Genomic DNA, 25,368 nt, shown 5'->3' with positions numbered 1-25,368 from the left:
TCGTTTTTCAGTTCCAGCAGACCAACAGGAAATGGATTATTATCTGTAATAGTGACTCACTACAGAAATAATTCTCAAAGTGGAGATGGTGAGCATGAGTTGTCTCCTATGGAGGCATCAGAAGAAAAGGTGTCCTACAGGAGCTGTATTTTATCAGGGGAGAAAAAAGAGAAGGTGGCACGTATACTTTGGAAAAGTAGACTCTACAACTCCCATCATATAATTTTTGTTGACATGCCATCTTTTCCTGTATTCACTAGGGGCACGGCAGTATAAATAATGGCTTTCATCTGAGCAAAGTAATGCTAACAATTAACCCTTAAGAAATTCATTCCGGCTAATACACATATTGTTATACTAAATATTTTATACTTCCTAGCCATGGATGAACTGAATATCTTTATTTAACTAAAATGGTATGAGTATAAACCCACATATATTCAAGAGTAGCCTACTACCAATTTTTCTCTCAAACAATGAAATTTTAGGAGACTCTTGAGACCTTGCAAAGATGTGCAATTAACAGGACTGAAGTACACTAATTAGGTATTTTAGATACTTTTCAGATATGAGATAAAACCTAATTTGTGCTTCAGATTCACCCAATAGGATTATACTAAAGGTAAATTTCTCTTCCAAGGATTAAGGTGGCATTTTTCACCAATAGTCTTCATATTTCATTCAAATATTATTTTTATCACTCCATCACCCCAAACCAAATGGTCACACAGATATATAGATATTGGTTTATGATGATGAATGTCATGATCATGGGAAAAGTATAGTGCAGTAGGTAGGAGCACAAACTCTGGAGCCACAGTACATGGGTTCAAATCCTGGCCACCTGTAGCGACATGCCCCTCGATAAGTTTCTCACTGTAGAGCAAAGATACTAATGATAAGAATAGTAACTTAAATCATAGTATATGAGAAGTACATTAATAATGTTAAGAATTGGGAACAGTGCTTGACACAGAGCAATATATAATATTTGATATTATTATGGTTGTGATTCTTCTTTACACCTATGAGTGTCATTATACAAAGAACATTCTGTTTCCTCAAATGTATGACAGTATGCCCAGTTATCCATCCATCCACCCAGTATATGTTGTATGTCTGTTCTCTACTAGACCCTATGCTAGGAAGTAGAGCCATAAAGGTAACAATGCTCCATTTGTCAGATACTAAATAGCCTTGAAGGAGTATTTCAGAAGCATCTGCCCTACTTCACTTTACTCAACATCTTCACTTGATGTCTATGTATAAAATAAACTTTAATCATCCTCTAACACCCCCAAAAAAGGCCTGCTTCTCCCTAGTGTTTACCATATCATTAAATCACCCCTTACATCCAGCTGCCCAAAGCAAAAAAGAAAAGGAGTCATCATTATTATTCTTTCTCTCATACTCTTATCCAAGACACCAGGCAAGTCATATTGGGTCTAAATTCAAAATATATTCCAAGTCTAACTTCTTTTCATTGCCTATACCATTGCTAGAGTCAAATCAATTCTTATCTCTTGTCTGTTCCACTGCAAAAGCATCCTACAAACTGGTTTCCATACTTCTACTCTTGCTGTCTCCTAGATCTCCTCATAGAGCTAACGTTATCCCACCTCCACACTCAAAACCCTCCAAGAGCTTCCTATCACACATAGAATAAATTCAAATGCCTTATCTTGGTTTACAAAACACTACATGAGTTCTGGGCCCCTGATATCTCTCAGACCTCATGCTCTAACACTCTTCTTACTCCAGCCATCCTGGTCATCTCTCTATTCCATGACTGTGGCATAATTCTTCCTGTCTCTGGGTTTTTGTACTTGCTGTTTCCTCTGCCCAAAATACTCTGACCAGTGCTTCCTATGACTCACCCCACTCCATTATTCACATATCTCCTCAAATAGCACCTCCTAAGCAAAGCCTTGTCTAAACATCTTGCCTAAGACAGCCATAACTCCCGCTTATTTGCTACTCCAACCTCTGCTCTATTTCCATCATAGTATTGATCACCACTTGAGGTTATGTTATAAATTCATTTATTTTCTTATTTATTAACTATCTCTCTACTAGCAAGCATGATGCAGGAAAACTTGGTATTTGTCTGTCTTATTCAATAGTATCCCCAATGTTTAAAACTGCCTGGCACACAATAAGGGCTCAATAAACATTTGTTGAATAAATGAATAAAGTGAGAAGGTTGACGTCTTCAAAGTTACCTGAGGTTAACTCCACCTCAAAGTGAGAATAAGATTTAAAATGAGGCCAGGCATGGTGGCTCACACCTGTAATCCTAGCACCTTGGGAGGCCGAGGCGGGTGGATCACCTGAGATCAGGAGTTTGAGACCAGCCTGGCCAACATGGCAAAACCCCATCTCCACTAAAAATACAAAAATTAGCCGGGCATGGTGTCACACGCCTGTAATCCTAGCTACTCAGGAGGCTGAGGCAGGAGAATTGCTTGAACCCAGGAGGTAGAGGTTGCAGTGGGCCGAGATCGTGCCACTGTACTATTCCAGTGTGGGTGACAGAGCGGGATTCCCTCTCCCCCACACCAAAAAAAAAAAAAAAAAGGGAAGCTTCTCAGTTATATATACCCTAAATCCTCTAAAAAATGTTATCTATGCCTTTCCCCCATGTTTTTTCCCTCAAATATTAGTCAAACAGAATACGTGTACATGTATACCTTAGCCATAAAGTATAAAGAGATAAACCATTTCAGACTTGGGTCTCTGAAATAATACTTCCTTCCTACTTACATGGTGCTTAGGGTCTGGCGAGAAGAGGCACACAAACAAGGAAATAAGTATGTGATGACAAATTCAAAACAATCCTATGAAAGAACAGGATTCTCTCACGAAGAATAAACAGGGAGATCCAGGTGGATGGGGTGGGTTGAAGGAAGGCTGATCTGGGAAGGTAACATGGATGCTGAGTCTTGAAATGTGAGAAGGAGGCTGTGCTTTGAAAGGAGAAGGGGCAGAGATCTTCCAAAAGATGAAAGATCATATGCTAAGAAACCGACGTTCTTTCAGAAAATGAAAGAGGCCACCAGAACTAAAGTACCCAGGTGGGATAGTGGAGAGGTTGCTAAAGAGGTTAAAAAGTACGAAGCTGTATGATCATGCAGAATCTGAAAGACCATGGTAAAACGTTCAAATATTCTAAGAGAAACAGGAAACCAATTACAATAGAAATGCTGTTTTAGGATAAGTCACTAATATAGAGATAGCTAGTTCAATTGTGTCTAGCTTCCTATCACATCACTAGCACTTAGTACAGAATTGGGGTCCTAAAAATATTTGGCATTGATGACCTGTGTTGCTTTCAGGAAAGTATTCCAGGTGATAGGGTCCACCATATCCATACTGCCTTAACTCTGTTACAAGTGACAAAATTTTCTATCAATTTCCAACTTCCTAGCTCCAATGTCTCAAGAATATGCCAGGCGGGGGTAGGCACAGCTCCAGTGACAGCAAACAACTTTGGGGTTGTATACATATAACTCAGGAGTTAACTCTATTGATCTGTGAAATTTTTTTTAAAAAGCAAAAACTACTATTTACTCAATTTACTTAAGTCTTTAACTTCATAGTATGCAGAACTGAAAATACCTGAAAATACATAACAACTGTTGTGTTGTTACAATGTTGGGTGTGGTAGGCCTCAGAGGCAGGCCTCCAGTCTTCTCTTGCCCTCCTTTAACCTGTTCCAAGGCAGGACTCTAATTTTTCCCCATCGTTGTAAATTGTGTGTCTTTAAGACCCTCCCCAGAGAGGGCTTTTGCCCTATAGTGTAGGGGAGGAATGCTGACATCATAAAAACCCAAAGGAACTGGGTTAGGAGAGCTTCTGGATAGCTGAATACATGGAGGTTCCTGGAGGGTGGGGCTCCCAGAGGGCATGCAAGCTCTGCACCCCTGCTCCCATACCTCACCCTACGCATCTCCTCATCTGTATCCTTTGTAATATTCTTTGTAATAAACCAGTAAGTGTGTTTCCTTGGGTTTTTCCTTTTTTGTTTGTTTGTTTGTTTTGTTGGTGTTTTTTTTTTTTTTATTTTTAAAATTTTTATTTTAAGTTCAGGGATGGCCGGGCGCGGTGGCTCAAGCTTGTAATCCCAGCACTTTGGGAGGCCGAGACGGGCGGATCACGAGGTCGGGAGATCGAGACCATCCTGGCTAACACGGTGAAACCCCGTCTCTACTAAAAAATACAAAAAAAAAAAAACTAGCCGGGCGAGGTGGCGGGCGCCTGTAGTCCCAGCTACTCCGGAGGCTGAGGCAGGAGAATGGCGTGAACCCGGGAGGCGGAGCTTGCAGTGAGCTGAGATCCGGCCACAGCACTCCAGCCTGGGCGACAGAGCGAGACTCCGTCTCAAAAAAAAAAAAAAAAAAAAAAAGTTCAGGGATACATGTTTAGGTTTGTTACATACGTAAATGTGTGTCATGGGGGTTTGTTGTACAGATTATCTCATCACCCAGGTATTAAGCCTAGTACCCATTAGATATTTTTCTGATCTTCTCCCTCATCCCACCCTCCACTCTCCAATAAGCCTCAGTGTGTTTCCCTCTATGTGTCCACATGTTCTCATCATTTGGCTGCCGCTTATAAGGGAGAGCATGCAGTATTTGATTTTCTATTTCTATTCTGCTAAGGATAATGGCCTCCAGTTCCAACCATGTCCTTGCCAGGACATGATCTTGTTCTTTTTTGTGGCTGCATAGTATTCTAGGGTATATATGTACCACATTTTCTTTATCCAGTCTAACATTGATGGGCATTTAGGTTAATTCCATGTCTTTCGTATTGTGAATTGTGCTGTAGTGCACATAAACATGCATGTGCTTTTTTCTGTTTTTTTGAGACAGTCTTGCTCTGTGGCCCAGGCAGGCGTACAGTGGCACAATCTCAGCTCACTGCAACCTCCGCCTCCTGGGTTCAGGTGATTCTCATGCCTCAGCCTCTGGAGTAGCTGGGACTACAGGCGTGTGCCACTACACTCAGATAATTTTTGTATTTTTAGTAGAGATGGGGTTTTGCCATGTTGGCCAGGCTGTTCTTGAACTCCTGGCCTCAAGTGAGCTGCCCGCTTCGACCTCCCAAAGTGCTGGAATTACAGGCTTGAGCCACTGTGCCCAGTATCCTTGAGTTTTTTTTGTGAGCTGCTCCAGCAAATTAATTGAACCTAAAGAGTGTGGTGTGAGAACCTCAATTTGAAGCTGGTAGGTCAGAAGTTTTGGAAGCCTAGGCTGGTGTCTGGGGGTGTGAGGGGCAGTCTTGGGCACTGAGCCCCCAACCAGTGGGATCTGACACTATCTCCAAGTAGACAGTATCAGAACTGAATTGGAGGATGCCCAGCTGGTATCTGCTGCTTAGTGTGTGGGGAAAAAAACCCTAGTTGGTCATAGAAGTCTTTTGTGTTGACGACTGTTGTGGTGGTATGAGAGCAGAAGAAAAACACAGTTTGAGAGAGTTTTTTCCTTCACACCAATATGTTCTGGGTTATTTTTATTTCAGCAATAGTATGTCATCAACAAAAATGTTTTTCAGCTTATCTTTTTTCTAAAAGAAAAAAAAATGTATATAAGCAATATAAAACATAGCCAGGTCTAAAAGCAATGGAGGTGCCTAAGATGGAAAATTTAAAGAGGCATTTACTCTCACTTGCACAATCTTAGTATGAAATGTACCCTTGGTGCGCTGAACACTAAACTGACAATAAAAGCAAGTTAATTTAAGATACACTGGCAAAATAGAATGATGTGTCTCTTACTTTCATGGTTTCCTTACATAAGAATGAAAGTACTTTCAGTTTAAAATGTTTTATTCGAATGTATTACCTCATTTAATCTTCAAAGAAGTCTTAAAATTAAGTGTTATTATTCATTTTATGGATCAGAAAACTTAGCTATTTTAGTAAACTGTGACTGAATACATTAAAAATATTTTCTGAGTGTGGAATAATAACATTTGAAGTTTATAAATATTAAAACTAAAACTCTTTTAAACTTTTTAAAAATAAAAAAGCAAATGAATAGAGAAGCTTCCTAGAATTATTAAGATATTTATGACTTTTTATTTAAAACATTTTATTAATTTATTATTTTTCAGCTTTATCCATTTACTGAAAAAGGAATCTTTTTCCTTAGCTAAAAAATAGCTAAGTATTTTTTTTAAGTCTTTCAAAACAGTAATCCTTTTGCTCAATTATAGACTAAGAGGAGATATTTTTCAGAACATAAAAATCTTTAAAGAATAGTAATGTTATATCAATGACACAATTTTATACACATGAACAAACACATTTATACCTTCAAATGTCTTTCAAGGTGGATTTATTAATTGATATGTTAGTCAAAATTTTGAAAGAAAATATGAGATATATAAATTTGATTAAGTCTGATTTCAAAAATTTTTATTTTATTTTAAACTAAGTTACTTTGTGGTGTTGGGTATTTTTAAAAGTACTTTAAAGTATTTTGAAAAGTGCAATATGTAAAATATATTTTGTGATTGTTCCATTAATTTAAAAATATTGCTTAAAGAAAGGACTTCCTAACTAAAAATTAGCCAAGATTTCTAAAATTGAGTCAAGGTTTACTTGAGGATATCTGACATACCAGCTCTGGGAGGCAGCTCCATGGGAGATGACAAAATTCATGTAATTAAACTAAAATAGCCACTTATCTGAATGAGGTGTTACAGAAGTCAAAGTCCTCTCCCATCATTACTATCTTCAGTTCAACAAGGGTCTTCCTGCTTTCTAATAGCCAGGAAAAAAAACCTTGTTAAAGAGTTTTTGTGGAATTTATCCTAAGTGCAATAGGAAAGTTACCTTCTGAATCCAAAGAAAAAAAATCATGTTCTAACTGAAATAATAAGACAAAAATATCTATGATGAATATTTGCAAAATGAATAAAAATTCGTACTGTATCCATCCTGGCTAACACGATGAAACCCCATCTCTACTAAAAATACAAAAAATTAGCCAGGCATGGTGGCGGGTGCCTGTAGTCCCAGCTACTAGGGAGGCTGAGGCTGGAGAATGGCATGAACCCTGGAGGCGGAGCTTGCAGTGAGCAGAGACCACGTCACTGCACTCTAGCCTGGGCGACAGCGAGACTCCATCTCAAAAAAAAAAAAAAAAAAAAAATTCATACTGTAGGAAGAATTAATACTGTAAAAGGAACTAATACAATGTGCGAAACAGACATTAAAATAGGAACAGGAAAGCTCTTGAAGCTAGCATGTCTGATTATGACAAAAGTCAAAGATGCCTCACCAAATTTTGAAGGAGAGGGTTATGACTGAATAGAAAAACACAAGAAGGGTGAATTAGAGTTTAAAAGTCAGAAATAAACATGCTTGTACTGCTAAGTGACAAGGCATCAAATTATCTATTAATAATGCTCATGACTAAGATTTGTGAATAAGTTAAAAACAAGTGAATAAATAGATCCTATAATTACATGATCAAAATTAAAGACATTTTAAAATAATTCCTGCCTCTTAACTAGCACCTCTATACCACAGAATGAAAATCACCCAGTTTTTGCTGATGGGAATCTAACTGGTACACCCTTTACCCATATATATTATTCTATGATAGCAAATTGTGTCATGTTTAGCCTATTCCTAGGGCTAAAGTTTTTTGTTAAAAATTGCTTAGTGATTAAACATGGTATAGTTTTATTTTCCAGTAAATAACACTTAAAAAATTAAGCAACACTATTAAAAAATTTTACTGGTTTTTTTGTGCTTTGCTGCTTCTACTTCTAGGTGGACCTACTCCAAGTTCCCAGAATTTCATAATCCTTAAAGCTTCTAATTCTGAAATGGAAGTAGGTCTGAGACAGTAGGAGTAGGCTTATTGGTTGGTATTGGGTTCCTACCAAATGATTTTTGTTGATATGCACATGTTACTATTTCTATACCTTTGGAAACCTCTTGGTCATTCTTGCCCTAGTGCCTTAAAATCAAAGGTTGGCCAAATACAATAGAAATTTGACATGTAAAGGTAACATAAGGGTCTTCAGGCACAATTTAGTTTCAGCACATCCCTTACGAAAAGGATGATTAGTACCCTTATAAAAGGGACCCCAGAGAGCTGCATTGTCCCTTCCACCATCTGAGGACATGGTAAGAAGGCACCATGGAGGAACCAGGAAACAGGCCTCCACCAGATATCAGATCTGCTGGAAACTTGATCTTGGACTTCCCAGCTTCCAGAACTGTGAGAAACACATTTCTGTTGTTTATAAGCCACCGAGTCCATGGAATTTTGTTAAAGCAGACTGAACAGACCCAGTGTAATAAAGGTTCAGAAAATCTAATGATTAACTTCAAGCTTAGATTATCAATGGTCTAGGTCATCCTTAGAATGTCTGCAGGATTCTTTTTTTCTTCCCCACTTTTTAATTATTACCATATAGGGCATTCTTTTCTTAGCAATACAGATGAGAGTTTAAAATCATAATTTTAAAACTGTTTTCTCTGATAACTATGTGTTCAATTTGCTTTTTAAACTCCTTTCATTTTGTTTATTATGAATACATTAACTTCTTAAATGAAAAGTTAAGCAAGTATAAGAGATGTCTCTTCTTTCCCCTTTAACAAAGAAAACCCTTTATCTATGAGTACAACTACAATTTTAAATTTAACTAAGTTATTCTTAGTTAAAACAAAATCATATAATTAATATTGACTCTGGCCCTTGATCATAAATTCTTTGACACAGTGGAAGAAAGGCAAGGCAAGGCAAGGCAGATCGCCTTACCCCTATCTTTATATATATGAAGCCAAATACTAAATTTCAACCAAAAAATTAAACTTTGGATCATGTTCCCATTCAGGCTATGCATATAAATAACAAACATTAAAGTTAAAAAAGATGCATTAGCTATTTGTACCTAAGTAAATGAAAATTAACAGGGCCCAACATAGACAAAATCATACATAAAAGAAAGATGTCTTCATCAACTCTAGCCTTCCTCCTCTTTGCCTCACAGAACATAGCAAAAGTTATCTCCCAAATTTCAACCACTTCTATCTCAGGAAAAATAGTTAATATTTTCTAGAACATCAGACTTTAGTTTTCAGTTATATTTTATAATGTAAACTCCTACTTTCTGACATGGCTTGTAATTTATTTGGGAGGCAGCATATATCAGAGTCCCCAAGGAAGCTTTATTAAACACACATGCCAGGTTTCCCGTTTACTCTTAGGATTTTGATATACCCAAAAAGAGAGAATATCTACATGTTAGAAAAGCTCCTAAGCAGATTCTAATGTAATCTTACTATTCTCTTTCCTACCCTATTCCTGATACTTCTCTCATATACATAAAAATATATTTAGACCTATGTATATATGTATGCATGTATATACCTAATCTCCTCCACCACCTCCTTAAGAAGTATAAACTATATTTCTGCATTTTTCTAATTCTGATATAAATTTCTGAAAAATGACTTAATATTCTTTCTTAAATAGCAACATTGTTGTAACAATTCAATTTCTTGTCTTCTTAGGTTCAAAAAGGCCTTCAACCCTTCCCCAAAGCCTTTTTTCTGGAATTCTAATAACTCAGGCAAGTCTGAGGTCTATCAAATGTAAAAAGTACAGACTCTGCTGTGAATCTCAGAAATTCTCTAAATCATAACACATTCAATAGCTGACAGAAAACTTTTGCTTCTCTTTTTCCTAGCATTTGGGCTAAAGTGATGATAGGGTAAGAAGGCAGAATATTCTAAACATTTCATTAGCTTTAGTTCATGAGGATTAATTTTTAACTTTATCCCAGACTCAGTGGGCAAAAATATTGTGTGGACTGGTGAGGATACTGCACCATAAAGAAGACTGACAGTAGGAATCTTTCTATCATGCCTGATTTTGATAGCTATGATTAATGAATCAAAGTCATTACCTTATACTTCATGATTCTATTTTATTTCTCTCACTATCAAAATTCTGTCTTCATGATTATCTTAATTTAACAATAGTACTAGTTAATATCTATTGAATATCTACTATATGCTAGGTTCTATTTAAAATATTTTATATATATTATCTCATTTAATCTTCATAATATGTCTATAAAGTAGATAACCTGTATTTTATAGAAATTATAAATTTTGCCCCATATTATATGGCTGATAAGTGATGGAGCAGTGATTCAAACCCAAGCCTACCTGTTTCTACAACTTGTGCTGTTAGCTGCTATACTAGTACGGGAGTCACGTTCCTTTGCTCACCATCTCTTTCACTCTTTCTTTGCCGATTGTCATGCTTTTAACCATGTTTCTAGGTTGCTGTTTACCCCTATAATTAGCTCCACTGGTCACAATTCCATCTATCATTCATTCACTGATCCACTCATCTAGAGATGCTAAGAGAAATAACACATTCACAGTAGTACCCACCATATAGAGTTGTTGTGAAAATAAAACAACCTACACAAAAAGTTTGGTATGATACATGGCACATGATAAGCAATCAATAATTCTACCCTCAAAGAGTTTAAGAGACAACATTTATTGAATGCCAGGCATAGCACCAACCACATTATTTATATTATTTCATTCTCACAATAAGCTCTAGAAAGAAGTTACTATTTTTTAAATGCCATTTTGTAAGTGAAGAAAGGTAGACTAGGAGTAAATTGTCTAGTCACATGAGTAAGTGGTGGATCCAGGACACAGTTTCAAACTGTTTGATTTCAGAGCCCTTGTTTTGAAGTTTTATGCTATAGTTTACAGTCTAATAAAAAAAAAACCAGATAAATAAATAAAAAAATAGCAATGCAAAGTGTTAAGTACCACAATAAAAGAATGCACAGGATGCCATGAAAATCAGAAGAGACAACTAACTCAGATTATGAGCATTAGAGAAAACTTCTTGGAAGAGGTTATGCTTGAGTTGAATCCTAAAGAAAGAACAAATTATTTTAAGTAAAAAGCAGAGGAATAGAGCACTCAGAAGCGAGAGAAGAAAAAAATAATATGGCCCTAGGGAAACTTCATGTAGCTAATCTGTAAGATAAGAAAAATAATACTTACTATAGGGCTGTTTTGACAATTAAATGAGATAATAAATGTAAAGTGCTTAGAAGGGCACCTGGCACACAAGCCTTTGAGACAGAAATTTTTCTTTCCATAATGCTAAAATACAGATTTCATAGCAAGGAAATAGCAAAATATAAACTCACTGAAGGATTTTAGGCAGGTGACTACCAGGGTTCAGATGGGACTTTCAGAGAGTTCTTTAAATTCCAGTGCCAAGCATATAATGGACACTTGGTAAATATTTCTAGAATACTGACATATGATGCAGCCATGTCATGAGTTAAATTAACTATAGCGAAGCACAAACAAGAAAACAGATAATAGGATTTGTTTTCTAATTGACACTAAGTCACAACTATGGCAGCCAGCCTCCAACATCACCCCAATAATCTCTGACACTGGGTATTTATACCCTTGTGTAGACCATTCCTAAACTGTACCAGGGTTAGTCTGTGGGCCAATGACATACGGCAGAAATGATAGCATGTCACTTCTGTGATGAATTTATAAAAACCTGCAGTTTCCATATTAGGTTCTCTCCCTCTCCAGGATCTCTTCCACTGGGGTTGAGCCAGGGAGCTGCTATGGAGTAGCGCTATGGAGAGGCTCACGTGGCAAAAAAAATGAAGCCCCTGGCCATCAGCCAGCAAAGAACTAAGGCCTGCCAACAACCACATGAGTGAACTTGGAGGTAGACTCTCCAATCCCAGTGAAGCCTTAAACCAGTTGCAGGCTTGGTTGACAATTTAAGAATCTCTCATGAGGAAACATGAGTCAAAACCATACAGTTAAGCCACTCCCAGTTTCCTGACTTTCAGAAATTGTGTGAGATAATAAATGTTAGTTGTTCTAACAGATAATTAATATAGTCATTGATCTTTTTTAACTATGAAGAAAAGATTTCATAGAATACTTAACTTTTGAAAGTAAAATATGTATATTTCTTTCTATAGCATTGTTTCTATCCAGGACTTGGGCAGTAGTTTTCTCTGGTACTCGTCTCATGTTATTACTTATCTACTCAAAGTAACTGTCAGCCTAATTCCTCTCTACACAACACTTCACTCTGTTTTGCTACCTAGTCTTGTGAAGGAAGCCAGGCTCTTTCTGTCAGCAAGATTAGTATAAATTCCACCGGGTAAATAATATTGATAGAAAAAGTAGAAGCTATAAGTCTGTTCTATATGACTTTTCATAATTAACATACATTTCTAAGGCAAGCTTGAACTTGTCTAGAGAGTAAAGAACTCCAAGGCTATTAAGTCAAGGTGCTCCTAAAAGAGATTCTGATTATCGAAGTAAGTGCAAGCCTGTAGTGCTAGTAGAAAAATTAACAATAGAGGAAGTGGAAGGTGGAATTGCTATTGTTTTCTGGGTATTTTAAGGAATATTATTAGAACTACATTACAGGAAATGTTTTTGTACTACCCTAAGCTAAATTCTAAGACTATTTTGCCTCACAAGAGGAAACTAGAATAGAAAATAGAAGAATTTTGGCAGACCTTGGCCTTTCTGAGGATCTTTTCCATTTTACCTTGCTGGTCCTTTAATACTAGTATTTCTGCAGATCCGCTTGCCAACACATATGCTGGCTGACATTTTTTTTTTTAAGAGAGAGTCTTGCTCTTGTTGCCCAGGCTGGAGTGCAGTGGTGCAATCTCAGCTCACTGCAACCTCCGTCTCCCGGGTTCAAGCAATTCTCCTGCCTCAGCCTCCCAAGTAGCTGGAATTACAGGCATGTGCCACCACACTCAGCTAATTTTTGCATTTTTAGTAGAGATGGGTTTTCGCCATGTTGGCCAGGCTGGTCTTGAACTTCTGACCTCAGGTGATCCACCTGCCTTGGCCTCCTAAAGTGCTGAGATTATAAGTGTGAGCCACAGCACCTGGCCTCATGATTTTAACTATATCTATATTATTCCTAAGTCTACATTTCTGACTAAAACTATGCTTTTAAGTTCTAGTTCCATATTTCCAACTGGAAACCAAAGATATCCACATGAATATGTGGCAAACATCTCAAATATAATAGGTTCAAACATTAACATGAACTCATTACCTTCATCACCAACCAGCTATGAGATGGTCTTTCAATACCTACTTCGGTTAATTGTGTTATCAAATACCTAATCACCCATAGTACAAATCTTAAAATTATCCCCAGTTAACCTCAGTTCCATCCGGAACCTAATCTTTTCATTCATCCTTTAAACATACATGTGTTTTTATATTTACAATAGATTTCTTTTGGATAGCATAGAGTTGGGTTTTGTTTTTCATCCACTCTGATAATCTCTGCCTTTTAATTGGGCTGCTTAGAGCATTGACATTTAATGCAATTATTAATATGATTAAATTCTACATCTATTTGTCTCATCTTTTTTTGTTGTTCCTTTTTTGACAAAGATACAAAAGCAAATCAATAGAAAAAGGATAGCCTTTAAGACAAACGGTGCTGAAACAAGTGAACATCCATGGTGCCCTACCTCAGCACCCCCTAAAAAGAACCTCAACCCAAATCTCAAACCTTGTACAAAAATAAACTTAAAATGGATCATGGAATTAAAATGTGAAACTATAATTTTTTAAGTATAAGGGAAAATCTTCAGGATCTGGAGTTCTTAGATTTGACACCAAAAGTGTAATCCATAAAAGGAAATAGTGATAAACTGGACTTTATCAAAATTAAAAACTTTTGGATGAGAAAGATGATGTGAAGAAGATGAAGAAAGAAGCTACAGGCCAAGAGAAAATATTTGCTAACCACATATCTACTAAAAAAGACCAGTTCTGAGAACATATAAAGAACCCTCAAAACTCAATGGTAAAAAACGAACAATCCAATCAGAAAATGAGCAAAGACATGAAGAGAAATTTCACCAGAGAGGAAATACAGGTCACAAATAAACAGGGAAAGGTTAATCAATATCATTAGCTATCATCCTGATGGGAAATGCAAATTATAACCTCACTGAGATATCCTTACACTACAGAATGACTAAAATAAAAAATAAAGACACCACCAAATGATGGAAAGAATGCAGAGAAAGTGGATCACTCACTCATATATTGCTGGCGGAAATTTAAAATGATTCAACCATTCTGGAAAATACTTTTGCAGTCTTTGATCAAAGAAAATGCACAATAACCATACAACTCTGCAATTTTACTCATTAGGCATTTATCCCAGAGAAATGAAAACCCACATTCATACAAAATGCAAATGTTCATAGCAGCTTTATTTGTGATAGCCAAAAACTGGAACCTGCCTTGATATTCTTCAACATGTGTCTGACCAAAGAAACTGTAGTACATTCATACTACAAAATACTAGTCAGCAATAAAAAGGTATGAACTATTGATACATGCAATATCGTGACCGATCTCCAGAAAATTATACTGAGTGAGAAAAAAACTAATCCTGTTTGATTCCATTTATATAACATTTTTGAAATAACAAAATTTGAGAAATGAAGGGCAGATTAGTAGTGGCCAGGTATTAGGGACAGGGGTAGAGAGGCTGGAGGGATGTGGGTGCAATTGCTTGTGGTGGTGGATACATGGACCTACACATTTTCACCAGGTCAGGCTGCCTGGTGGAATGGTATATAGTGGAAACCCCTGAAGAGTGTCCCTCTACAGCCCTGATGTTTCTGGGTTGAGAAAGAGTCTCGGCTGTAGGGTCAAAGAGACTTCCTGGACCACGGTGTTTTTTGTGGCTAGGTCCCTTCTGCTGGTTTCACTTGCTTGCCAGGAGCTTCCTAATGGGGAAGGGAATCTTAGGAGTCCTAGGCTTGTTGGATAAAAGCACCCGAAGCAAAATGACTAATGCTATTTCCAGATATTGCTGACAGAGCAATATTGAAATAACCTATCTGTTAAAAAATTTTTTCTCCCTTTTTATTATCAAGACTGAATCAAAAAACAGATTCACTGAAGAAGAATTTGATTTATATTTATTTATTTATTTATTTTTAAGATGGAGGTTGATTCTCACTATGCTACCCAGGCCATTCTCAAACTACTGGCCTCAAGTGATCCTCCTGCCTCAGCCTCCCAAAGTGCAAGGATTACAGGCATGAGCCACTAGGCCTGGCTCATTGAAGAAGAATTTTAAAACTTCAATGTTTCAATTTGTAGTATAAAATACAAAGTTATTATGATTGAAGAAATTATTTCTTTTAATTCTCAACATTTAAAGAACATATATTCTTGTAACCTTTAAATAAACAGGATGCTAACCAAAGCATCAAAGAGTAAAAGACATTAACCTAATCACTGAATGGCGAGAAGAGAGAAGTCAGGGTGGAATGTGACTGAAATGGAACTGTTGACCTGAGGCTCTTTAATAAGAGACAGCTACTCTCTTAGAAGTATTTAGTTTCAGAACACTGGCAAGTAGCCCAAAACAAAACAAAACATACATTCCTATTTTATGAGGTGCCATGAAAAATAAGAATCAGAAGTAGACATGTAGAATCTTACCAAGTCAAAACACTGTTTAGAAATTTATAATTGCCCCAAAGATCTTGGGGACATGAACATGGTGAGTGAATTTCTGGGAGGTGAGCTGGAAATACAGATTGGGGAAGGCCTTTTAAAGATGTTGATCAGTTAAAGGTTAATTCCCTGAGACAGCCACATGATTCATTCCTTATTAGCAAGGTCTTCTTTGACCTCCCTATATAGAACAGTAAGAGCCCACCCCCTTTTTCCTCCTAAATTATTTTTCTTCAGAGAACTTATCACCATATGACCAGTTGTATAATTGTTTATTTAGTGATTGTCTTCTCCAAATAAAATATAAGATCAGGGATTTTGTTTTATTCACTGCTATATTCCCAGCACCTAGAAAAGCACCTGGTACACAGTTACACTTCATAAATATTTCCCTACTGGATAAAAAAATAAATATCAATGAACCCAGAGATGAAGACAACATAAGCAGGAAAAAATTTTAATATGCCTGTCTTAATTTCCTATTTATATGGCCAGAGCAAAAATCCAGCAATCTTTTTTGGTTAGGCTGAAATAGACCACTTCTGTTTAACTAAAACAACAACAAAAGGCTGGGCTTTAACAGGGAGCCTTTTGTAGAAGCAGTCCTTTGGTCTTTGGTTTCTAACCTTTCTGGAGTAGTGCTTGTATCTGCTAGTATAGACAGGAAACCCTCAAAGTTTCCACACGTGTGAAAACAGTTGATTAAAGCAAGCACACTAGAAAACCAATAAAAAAAAGTGAACACAGAAATTTTCTTCTGAGAATAGATGGCTAGTGGCTTAGAATCATACCAATAATTCTTCTTTATCTTTGAGTATCAGTATCTGTTAAAGAGCTCGTCTCTTTCGTTGAATTCAGAGCTACTCTCTTTTGTTGAATTCCAATTGGGTTAAGAGCAAAACATTTATCTACATAAATACCTAAGGTCAAAATATGTTTTTGGTTTTAAGCATACTGGCATTAATGTTCATAGCACTAGTCCTTAAAAATCAGTCATCTATAATAAAAAGAAAAAAAAGAAAGAAATCTAATCAAATGTATAGTCATTTTTATTTTGAAGGCCAAAACTTAAAACAAAATACAAATATTAAATTTGGATACCTAAAACTGACTGAGAACCACTTTTAAGTTAAGGACAAAATGATATGCTTGTTTAGACACATTTCCCACTTTTTTGAATGGGTTGTTATTTTTTGTTAGTTTGTTCTAACAGACTTGTTCCTATAAAGAAATTTGTCATTTAACTATTCTGTAAATGTTATAACTCATATGATTCATATGATGGACTGATGTTTTCTTTCCACTTTATGTTGTTCTTGCAACAAAATTATTTAGTCAAATCTATCTAGAGACACAATCCTTCTACTTTCTGACCTGGGCGGGTTCGCCCCTCCTTAGGCAACCTGGCCGTCCCCTGCTCCCGGGAGGTCACCATATTGATGCAGAACTGCACACAGCCCAGAACTCCAGCGATCCTCCCACCTCAGCCTACCGGGTAGCTGGGACTACAGGCATGTGTCACTGCACCTAGCAATCCTTTCTAGTTTCTTATGTTGCCCCCTCGTATCTTTTCTACATCTAACTCTACAATATTTTCTGCAACATGCCTCTGAGTCATTTCAAAGCACTGAACTTGGTTTGACTAAAACAATCCTTTTTTGCACTTACATTTCATAACATTACAACAATATGAAAAACCAGCAAATATAAATCTGGGAGTAAACAATGCTTAAACTTTTAATACATACAATTTCACTACTGCGAGCAAAAGAATTCAAGTATATCAGAGAATACCTTTCTAGCCACAAGCATTCAGCTTCCAGGAGCATCCTGAGAAACCAATCCTTTTCAGCTTCTACCCCTCAGTAATAGGTGAAAGGTACAAGTCAATAAGTATTTACTTAAACTGAAGAGTACTTGGATTTCTGATAATAATCTGTGCTGGAAGGTGTTAAATTTGCTATTCACAGAAAACCCTGTTCTAATTATTTGAAAGCAGCAGAGATATTTCCTGCTTTTGTATAAAACTTGGCACATTATTATGTACAAATGCAAACTTTTTAAATAAAAAAGATGAAGCTTAAAATGAAGGATGGCCATCATACGATTTTAATGTACAGAAGGATGAAAATGTCTAAAATCTCTTAATCTTACATTTCTATCATAATGTTAGAATTTAGTGTTTTTAAAAGTCTGTATAGCTTACACATTTAAAAACAAAGTTCTTTGCTTAATATTTACCTAAGCTATGGACCAAGTTTCCTGTTTTATGTCTGATATGGTTTGAATGTTTGTCCCTCCCAAATCTCATGTTGAAATGTGATCTCCAATGCTGGAGGTGAGGTTTGGTAGAAAGTGACTACATCATGGGGGTGGATCCCTCATGAACAGTTTAGCACCATCCCCTTGGTGATAACTGAGCTCTCACTCAGTTAGTTCACAAGAGATCTGCTTGTTTAAAAAGGGTATGGGACCTCCTCCTTCCTCTTGTTCCTACTGCTACCATGTGACATGCCTGTTCCCCCTCCGACTTCTGCCATGAATATAAGCTCCCTAAGGACTCACCAGAAGCCGAGGAGATGCTGGTGCCATGCTTCCTGTACAGCCTGAAGAACCGTGAGCCAACTAAACCCTACTCTTTTCTTTATAAATTACTCAGTCTCAGGTATTTCTTTATAGCAATGCAAGAATGAACAAGCACAACATCAGTAAGAAAAAAAGGGGTGAAAGCTACCTGTTACAATGAGAAAATTTGACTAGAAGTCAAGAAACTAGGATTCGAGTTCCCACTCCAGCAATAATCAGCTATGGTTTTAGTTTCCTAAGTTGTACTTGAGTGACCAGAAGGAGAGCTAAACTATATACCAAAGAAGATGAATGGCTAGTTGTAACAGGGGTAAGGTGGACTTTTATTATGAATTTCTAGGATCTAGTGCTAGCTCCAACATTAGAGGATATTAAGACTAATGCAATATGCAACATGTTAACCACTAAGCAAACTAACTTAGAAATATATGTGGTTTTTATAAGCAAAGCTTATGTCTATTTGATTTAAATTGGCTGTACATTAGCAAAAGTGCTAAAAAAAGGCACACCAAATGCATCACATGATCACTTCTTTATCTGACAGAGCACAGGCATTCTGTTTGGTGAAGAAAACAAAATAAATCTTATTGTTCCATGTTTTCCCACAACATAACCTTTATTTCTATAAAGTTAACATATTATAGGTGATTTCATCTATAATAGTATCTTTTTGGAGTTTTACATTCAAAATTTGTTTTCATTTCATTTTATTCTGAAAACTCTTCATAAGGTCAAAAGGGCATATTATATCTATCTTAAAGTTCAGGGCAGTTTGCCCAAGGTAAGGTCAAAATTTAGAAATCAAGGATTCTGGATCTCTAGGTCACAGTGATTTCTACTATCTCTTTATGCATGCACTCACTGAGTTGTATTCTTTCATTAGACAAACATGTATAAGGAACTGGGTTGGATACTTCTTGTGAGGACCCAGCTTTTAGTTTTGACTTCATTGTTCTCCACTAATAATCACTTTGTAATCCTAAGCAAGTCACAACTTCTCTGAATTTTAGTTTCTTGATCTGTAAAATTGAGACAATAATATATGCTCTTTCTATCATTCAAAATTCGTGTGGAGACTAAATTAGATAGAAAGCTGAGGGCTGAAAAGAATTCTATAGGTCTAATTTAATACTCTCCTTTTACAAATACACAACAGAGAAGCTAAATTATTTGCTCAAGCTCATATTAATATTTTTTCCTTTAAGAGTTGAGGTCTCTCTATATTGCCCAGGCTAGACTGGAATTCCTAGGCTCAACAGATCCTTCCACCTCTGCCTCCTGAGTAGGTGGGGCTCAGGAGATGCACATTAATTTTCAGTAACTGGGATTAGAATCCAGGTCACTTAACACCTAGTGAAACTGGTTCTTTCATTATACTTTGCAGCTTCTAGAGTAGGTGAAAAATTTTTGAAAGCTACAATCCACCTAGCCTTTCCCAACTAAGGTTTTATGACCAAATTCAGCCTTTATGCAACAAGGCACATATTGTATGTGAAGAATTAACATCTTCTAGGAATTCAGAGTAGGACTAGGTTACGTAGCATCCTTGAGAGAATGGAGAAAATAGTCAAATAGTTTTCCGTGTTTTGGGATGAGAAAGGCAGCATGACTATACTAATGGGACATTATTACCAGGAATGGCTCAAGCCTTTAAGACCTGAAACTTAAAATTTTGTATTCAACTGTAAAGGCTAGCCTTCATTACACATCATCTCCTCAAGAAGCTCTTTACTAAATTCGTAGACTCTCATCTCTATGTGTTACTAATAGCTATTGTTATATCTTGTATTGCAATTATTTCTTTGTTTTGTATTGTTATTTTTTTCTTTTTTTTTGAGACAGAGTCTTGCTGTGTCACCCAGGCTGGAGTGCAGTGGCATGATCTCTGTCACTGCAACCTCTGCCTCCCGGGTTCAAGCGATTCTCCTGCCTTAGCCTTCTGAGTCGCTGGGATTACAGGTGTGAGCCACCATATCTGGATGACTTTTTTGTATTTTTAGTAGAGACAGAGTTTCACCATGCTGGCTAGGCTGGTTTTGAACTCCTGACATTAAGAGGTCTGCCCACTTTGGCCTCCCAAAGTGCTAGGATTACATGCATGAGCCACCACACATGGCCTTTTCATTCTTAATTGAATTGCACGAATATGTCTTAAAAGGCAAACTAAGTACTGTGGAAGTACAGAAAAGGAACTGATGAGACTAAGAAGACTCCATAGAAAAGACGTGATACGATTCTAAGAGCTGGAGATGAGGAAGCAGCAAGAGAGTTCGAAAAAAGATAAGGAAGAAGGGACAACTCAAGTGTATGCACAGATAAATATGCTTATTAAAGTTTTAAATCTTATCACAATAACATTTTCACTCCTCTTGATTTCCTTTCCCTACTTGTCTGAACCTGCTTCAACCATCATTCCCATCAACTTTTACTTTGCTATAATCATCATTCATCACCTTTTAAATCTTTCCTCTTCTACTTCCATCCAACTCTATAAAAGTTGGTTCAACTCTTTGAACTTGGGTAGATGACTCACATTCTGGTAAAAAGTACCATAAAGTATTAAGTGTTTACAATAATGAAAGGAAGGTAAATCACTTCCAAATGATACCAATAGACCTATGGTAATACTAGTCTAGAATTTAAAAATTTCCCCCCTTAGGCTAAAAGAACTTTCTATAGAAAATAAATATATTCTCTCAACATAAATTACAAATGTTCATTTCTCAAATTGAAAAAGGTTTATTTGTTTCTATACTTAAATAGAAAATTTTATCATAATGAGCATCAAAAGAATCCCAAATGAGAAAACTGCTTTTTTCATTAGTATAAATTAGAGATGGAAGTCACATTTCACCATGGCAAACACGTGCTGCATGCAAAATGACTAAAGTTAGTTTAGAATAATTCTTTTTAAATTTTAAAATATCAGTGTTCCATATTTTTTTTCTTTCTTTCTTCTTTTAAGAGACAGTGTCTCGTTATGTTGCCTAGGCTGGAGTGCTGTGGCTATTCATAGGTGTCATCATAGAGCAATGAAGCCTCAAACTCCTGTGGCCTTAAGTGATCCTCTTGTCTCAGCCTCTAGAGTAGCTTCAACTACAGGTGTGTACCACTATGCCTGGCTCACACTTTCTTTTGAACTTAAATGAATTTATTTCTGTTTTAAGTCTCACATACTCTCTTATCTGATTTTTTTTTTTTTTTTTTTGGCATATCCCCTGTTCTCAATGTTAGGTACAATTTCAATTATGGCCTTCAAAACTTTTAATGAGAGAATTCTTTAAAGTTTTAATCCCTGTTTGATCAATTTTATAGTAAAAGAACATGGTGTCTTACTGTGGAAAAAAATAGATCTTTCAAAGAAGAATGCTATTGAAACATAAAGGGAAGCCTTTTACAAAATATTTAATCTTATACATGTTTCTTGTGCAACCTGGTTTCAAAAATCAGAAATCCTTAAACATAAAGAATGTAAGGTGACTCCTTGATCTATTACACCTAAGAGGGAAAAAACTCAACCTGCAGAGGTTGCAGTGAGCCAAGATCGCACCACTGTACTCCAGCCTGGACGACAGAGCGAGATTCCATCTCAAAAAAAAAAAAAAAACGAAAACAGAACCAAAAACCCAACCCAGCAGCTTAAGCACTGAAAGTATTCAAAGAATCAGAATCAGGTGTCATTAAATTTTAAAAACCGATGCATTACATAATGAAATTCACTCTATTTTATTCTTTTTATTTATTTACTTATTTATTTGAGAACAGGCCTCTCTATCACTCAGGCTGGAGTAAAATGGTACAATCATAGCTCAATGCAGCCTCAATCTCCCGGGCTCAAGTGATCCACCCACCTCAGCCTCCCTAGTAACCAGGACTACAGGTGCACACCACCACACTTGCCTAATTTTTTGAAACAGGGTGTCACTATGTTGCCTAGGCTGGTCTTGAAATCCTGGTCTCAAGTGATCCTCTCATCATAGCTCCCGGCCAAGATTCACTATATTTTGAATTGGTTGTATATGTAGGCTATTTTTTTTTTTAAGACAAGGTCTTGATCTGTCACCAGGCTGAAGTGCAGTGGTACGATCAAGGCTCACTGCAGTCTCAACCTCCTAGGCTCAAACAATCCTCCCACTTCAGCCTCCCAACCAGCTGGGACCACAGGTTCACATCACCACATCCAGGTAATTTTTAAATTTTTTATAGAGACAGGATCTCCCTATGTTGCCAAAGCTGATACACTATATTTCAAATCAATCTACATGGTCATTATGGCAACATTCCTAAAAAGGCTTGTCTTCCCCATTTTTTAAAGTTATTATACTTTAAGTATTGGGATACATGGGCAGAATGTGCAGGTTTGTTACATAGGTATACACATGCCATGGTGGTTTGTCGCACCCATCAATCCATCATCTACATTAAGTATTTCTCCTAACGCTATCCCTCCTCTAATCCCCCACGCCGACAGACCCTGGTGTGTGATGTTCCCCTCCCTGTGTCCATGTGTTCTCATTGTTCAATTCCCACTTATGAGTGAGAACATGCAGTGTTTGGTTTTCTGTTCCTGTGTTAGTTTGCTGAGAATGATGGTTTCCAGCTTCATCCATGTCCCTGCAAAGGACACGAACTCATCCTTTTTTATGACTGCATAGTATTCCATAGTGTATATGTGCCACATTTTCTTTATCCAGTCTATCATTGATGGGCATTTGGGTGGGTTCCAAGTCTTTGCTATTATAAATACTGCTGCAATAAACATACATGTGCATGTGTCTTTATTGTAGAATGATTTATACTTTGGGTATATACCCAGTAATGGGATTGCTGAGTCAAATGTTATTTCGGTTCTAGATCCTTGAGGAATCACCACACTGTCTTCCACAATGGTTGAACTAATTTACACTCCCACCAACAGTGTAAAAGTATTCCTATTTCTCCACATCCTCTCCAGCATCTGTTGTTTCCTGATTTTTTAATGATTGCCATTCTAACTGCCAGGAGATGGTATCTCATTGCGGTTTTGATTTGCATTTCATTAATGACCACTGATGATGAGCTTTTGTTCATATGCTTGTTGGCCACATAAATGTCTTCTTTTAAGAAGTGTCTGTTCATATCCTTCCCCCACTTTTTGATGGAGTCGTTTGCTTTTTTTTCCTATAAATTTGTTTAAGTTCCTTGTAGATTCTGGACATTAGCCCTTTGTCAGATGGATAGATTGCAAAAATTTTCTCCCATTCTGTAGGCTGCCTGTTCACTCTGAAGACAGTTTCCTTTGCTGTGCAGAAGCTCTTTCGTTTAGTAAGATCCCATTTGTCAATTCTGGCTTTTGTTGCCATTGCTTTTGGTGTTTTAGTCATGAAGTCTTTGCCCATGCCTATGTCCTGAATGGTATTGCCTAGGTTTTCTTCTAGGGTTTTTATGGCTTTAGGTCTTACAGTTAAGTCTTTAATCCATCTTAAGTTAATTTTTGTATAAGGTGTAAGAAAGGGGTCCAGCTTCAGTTTTCTGCATATGGCTAGCCAGTTTTCCCAACACCATTTATTAAATAGGGAATGCTTTGCCCAGTGCTTGTTTTTGTCAGGTTTGCCAAAGATCAGATGGTTGTAGATGTGTAGCATTATTTCTGAGGCCTCTCTTCTGTTCCATTGGTCAATATATCTGTTTTGGTACCAATACCATGCTGTTTTGGTTACTGTAGGCTTGTAGTATAGTTTGAAGGCAGGTAGTGTGCTGCCTCCAGCTTTGTTCTTTTTGCTTAGGATTGTGTTGGCTATATGGGCTTTTTTTGGTTCCATATGAAATTTAAAGTAGTTTTTTTTCTAATTCTATAAAGAAAGTCAATGGTAGCTCAATAAGGATAGGATTGAATCTATAAATTACTTTGGATGATATGGCCATTTTCACAAGATTGATTCTTCCTATCCACGAGCATGGAAAGTTTTTCCATTTGTTTGTGTCCTCTCTTATTTCCTTGAGTAGTGAAGTTTGTAGTTCTCCTTGAAGATGTCCTTCACATCCCTTGTATGTTGTATGCCTAGGTATTTTATTCTCTTTGTAGCAATTGTGAATGGGAGTTCACTCATGATTTCGCTCTCTGTCTATTATTGTTGTACAGGAATACTTGTGATTTCTGCACATTGATTTTATATCCTGAGACTTTGCTGAAGTTGCTTATCAGCTTGAGATTTTGGGTTGAGACAATGGGGTTTTCTTTTTTTTCTTTTCTTTTTTTTTTTTTTTGAGACTGAGTCTGGCTCTGTCGCCCAGGCTGGAGTCTCAGCTCACTGCAAGCTCCGCCTCCCGGGTTTACGCCATTCTCCTGCCTCAGCCTCCCGAGTAGCTGGGACCACAGGCGCCCGCCACCTCGCCCGGCTAGTTTTTTGTATTTTTTAGTAGAGACGGGGTTTCACCGTGTTAGCCAGGATGGTCTCGATCTCCTGACCTTGTGATCCGCCCGTCTCAGCCTCCCAAAGTGCTGGGATTACAGGCTTGAGCCACCGCGCCCGGCTTGGGGTTTTCTAAATAGACAATCATGTACTCTGCGAACAGAGACAATTTAACTTCTTCTCCTCCTATATGAATATGCTTTATTTCTTCCTCTTTTCTGACTGCCCTGAACAGGAGTGGTGCCCTGAACATTTTAATTCTTTGAATGAGAAAATGCCATATTCAAAATGAAAGTAAAAGTAGGACAAGATCAGCATATACAACTGCATATATTTCATTAAAGATGACTAAAGAGGAGACTATCAATTTGAAAGAAGATTACTAAGATTTTACGGTTTTTTTAAACATACTGAACCAAATTTTTTTTTAAAAGTAAGACATAATTACTAACAGAAAATTTTTTCCAATGAGAATACAAGCTTATTAACTAACTACTCCTTTTTTCATTAATGCTCACTCAGCTTCTACCAGTCTTCTAATAAGAACACACACATACCTTTTTTCTATACCAAATGTGATACAAAGATATTCAACCCTTCAAATTTTTAAGTATTGGTTATAAGTAATACTCATCTTTTTTTGTCATTTGATAATAGATGAATTTTCTAGTCCAGACAGTAGAAATAGATTATAGTTCATCAACAAATGACAAAAATTGCTGAGTGTGAAAGAATGGTGCAAAACAACACAAAAGATATTACTGTAATAAGTTATTTTTAAGCTAGCTAAGTAATTTATGAGAAAAAATAAATTATTCT

General features: G+C 36.8%; 1 protein-coding gene across 1 annotated transcript in view; it reads right to left on the bottom strand.

Moving 5' to 3' along the window:
- The window catches only part of RB1 (RB transcriptional corepressor 1), a 170,860-nt gene that overhangs the window by 27,283 nt on the left and 118,209 nt on the right, over nt 1–25,368 (bottom strand). The window lies entirely within an intron of this gene.

This window comes from Theropithecus gelada, chromosome 17, assembly GCF_003255815.1.
Source record: "Theropithecus gelada isolate Dixy chromosome 17, Tgel_1.0, whole genome shotgun sequence".
In the NCBI taxonomy this organism is placed as follows: Eukaryota; Metazoa; Chordata; class Mammalia; order Primates; family Cercopithecidae; genus Theropithecus; species Theropithecus gelada.
The sequence above is the reverse complement of the archived record's forward strand: the minus strand, read 5'-3'. Positions and strand labels throughout refer to the sequence as shown.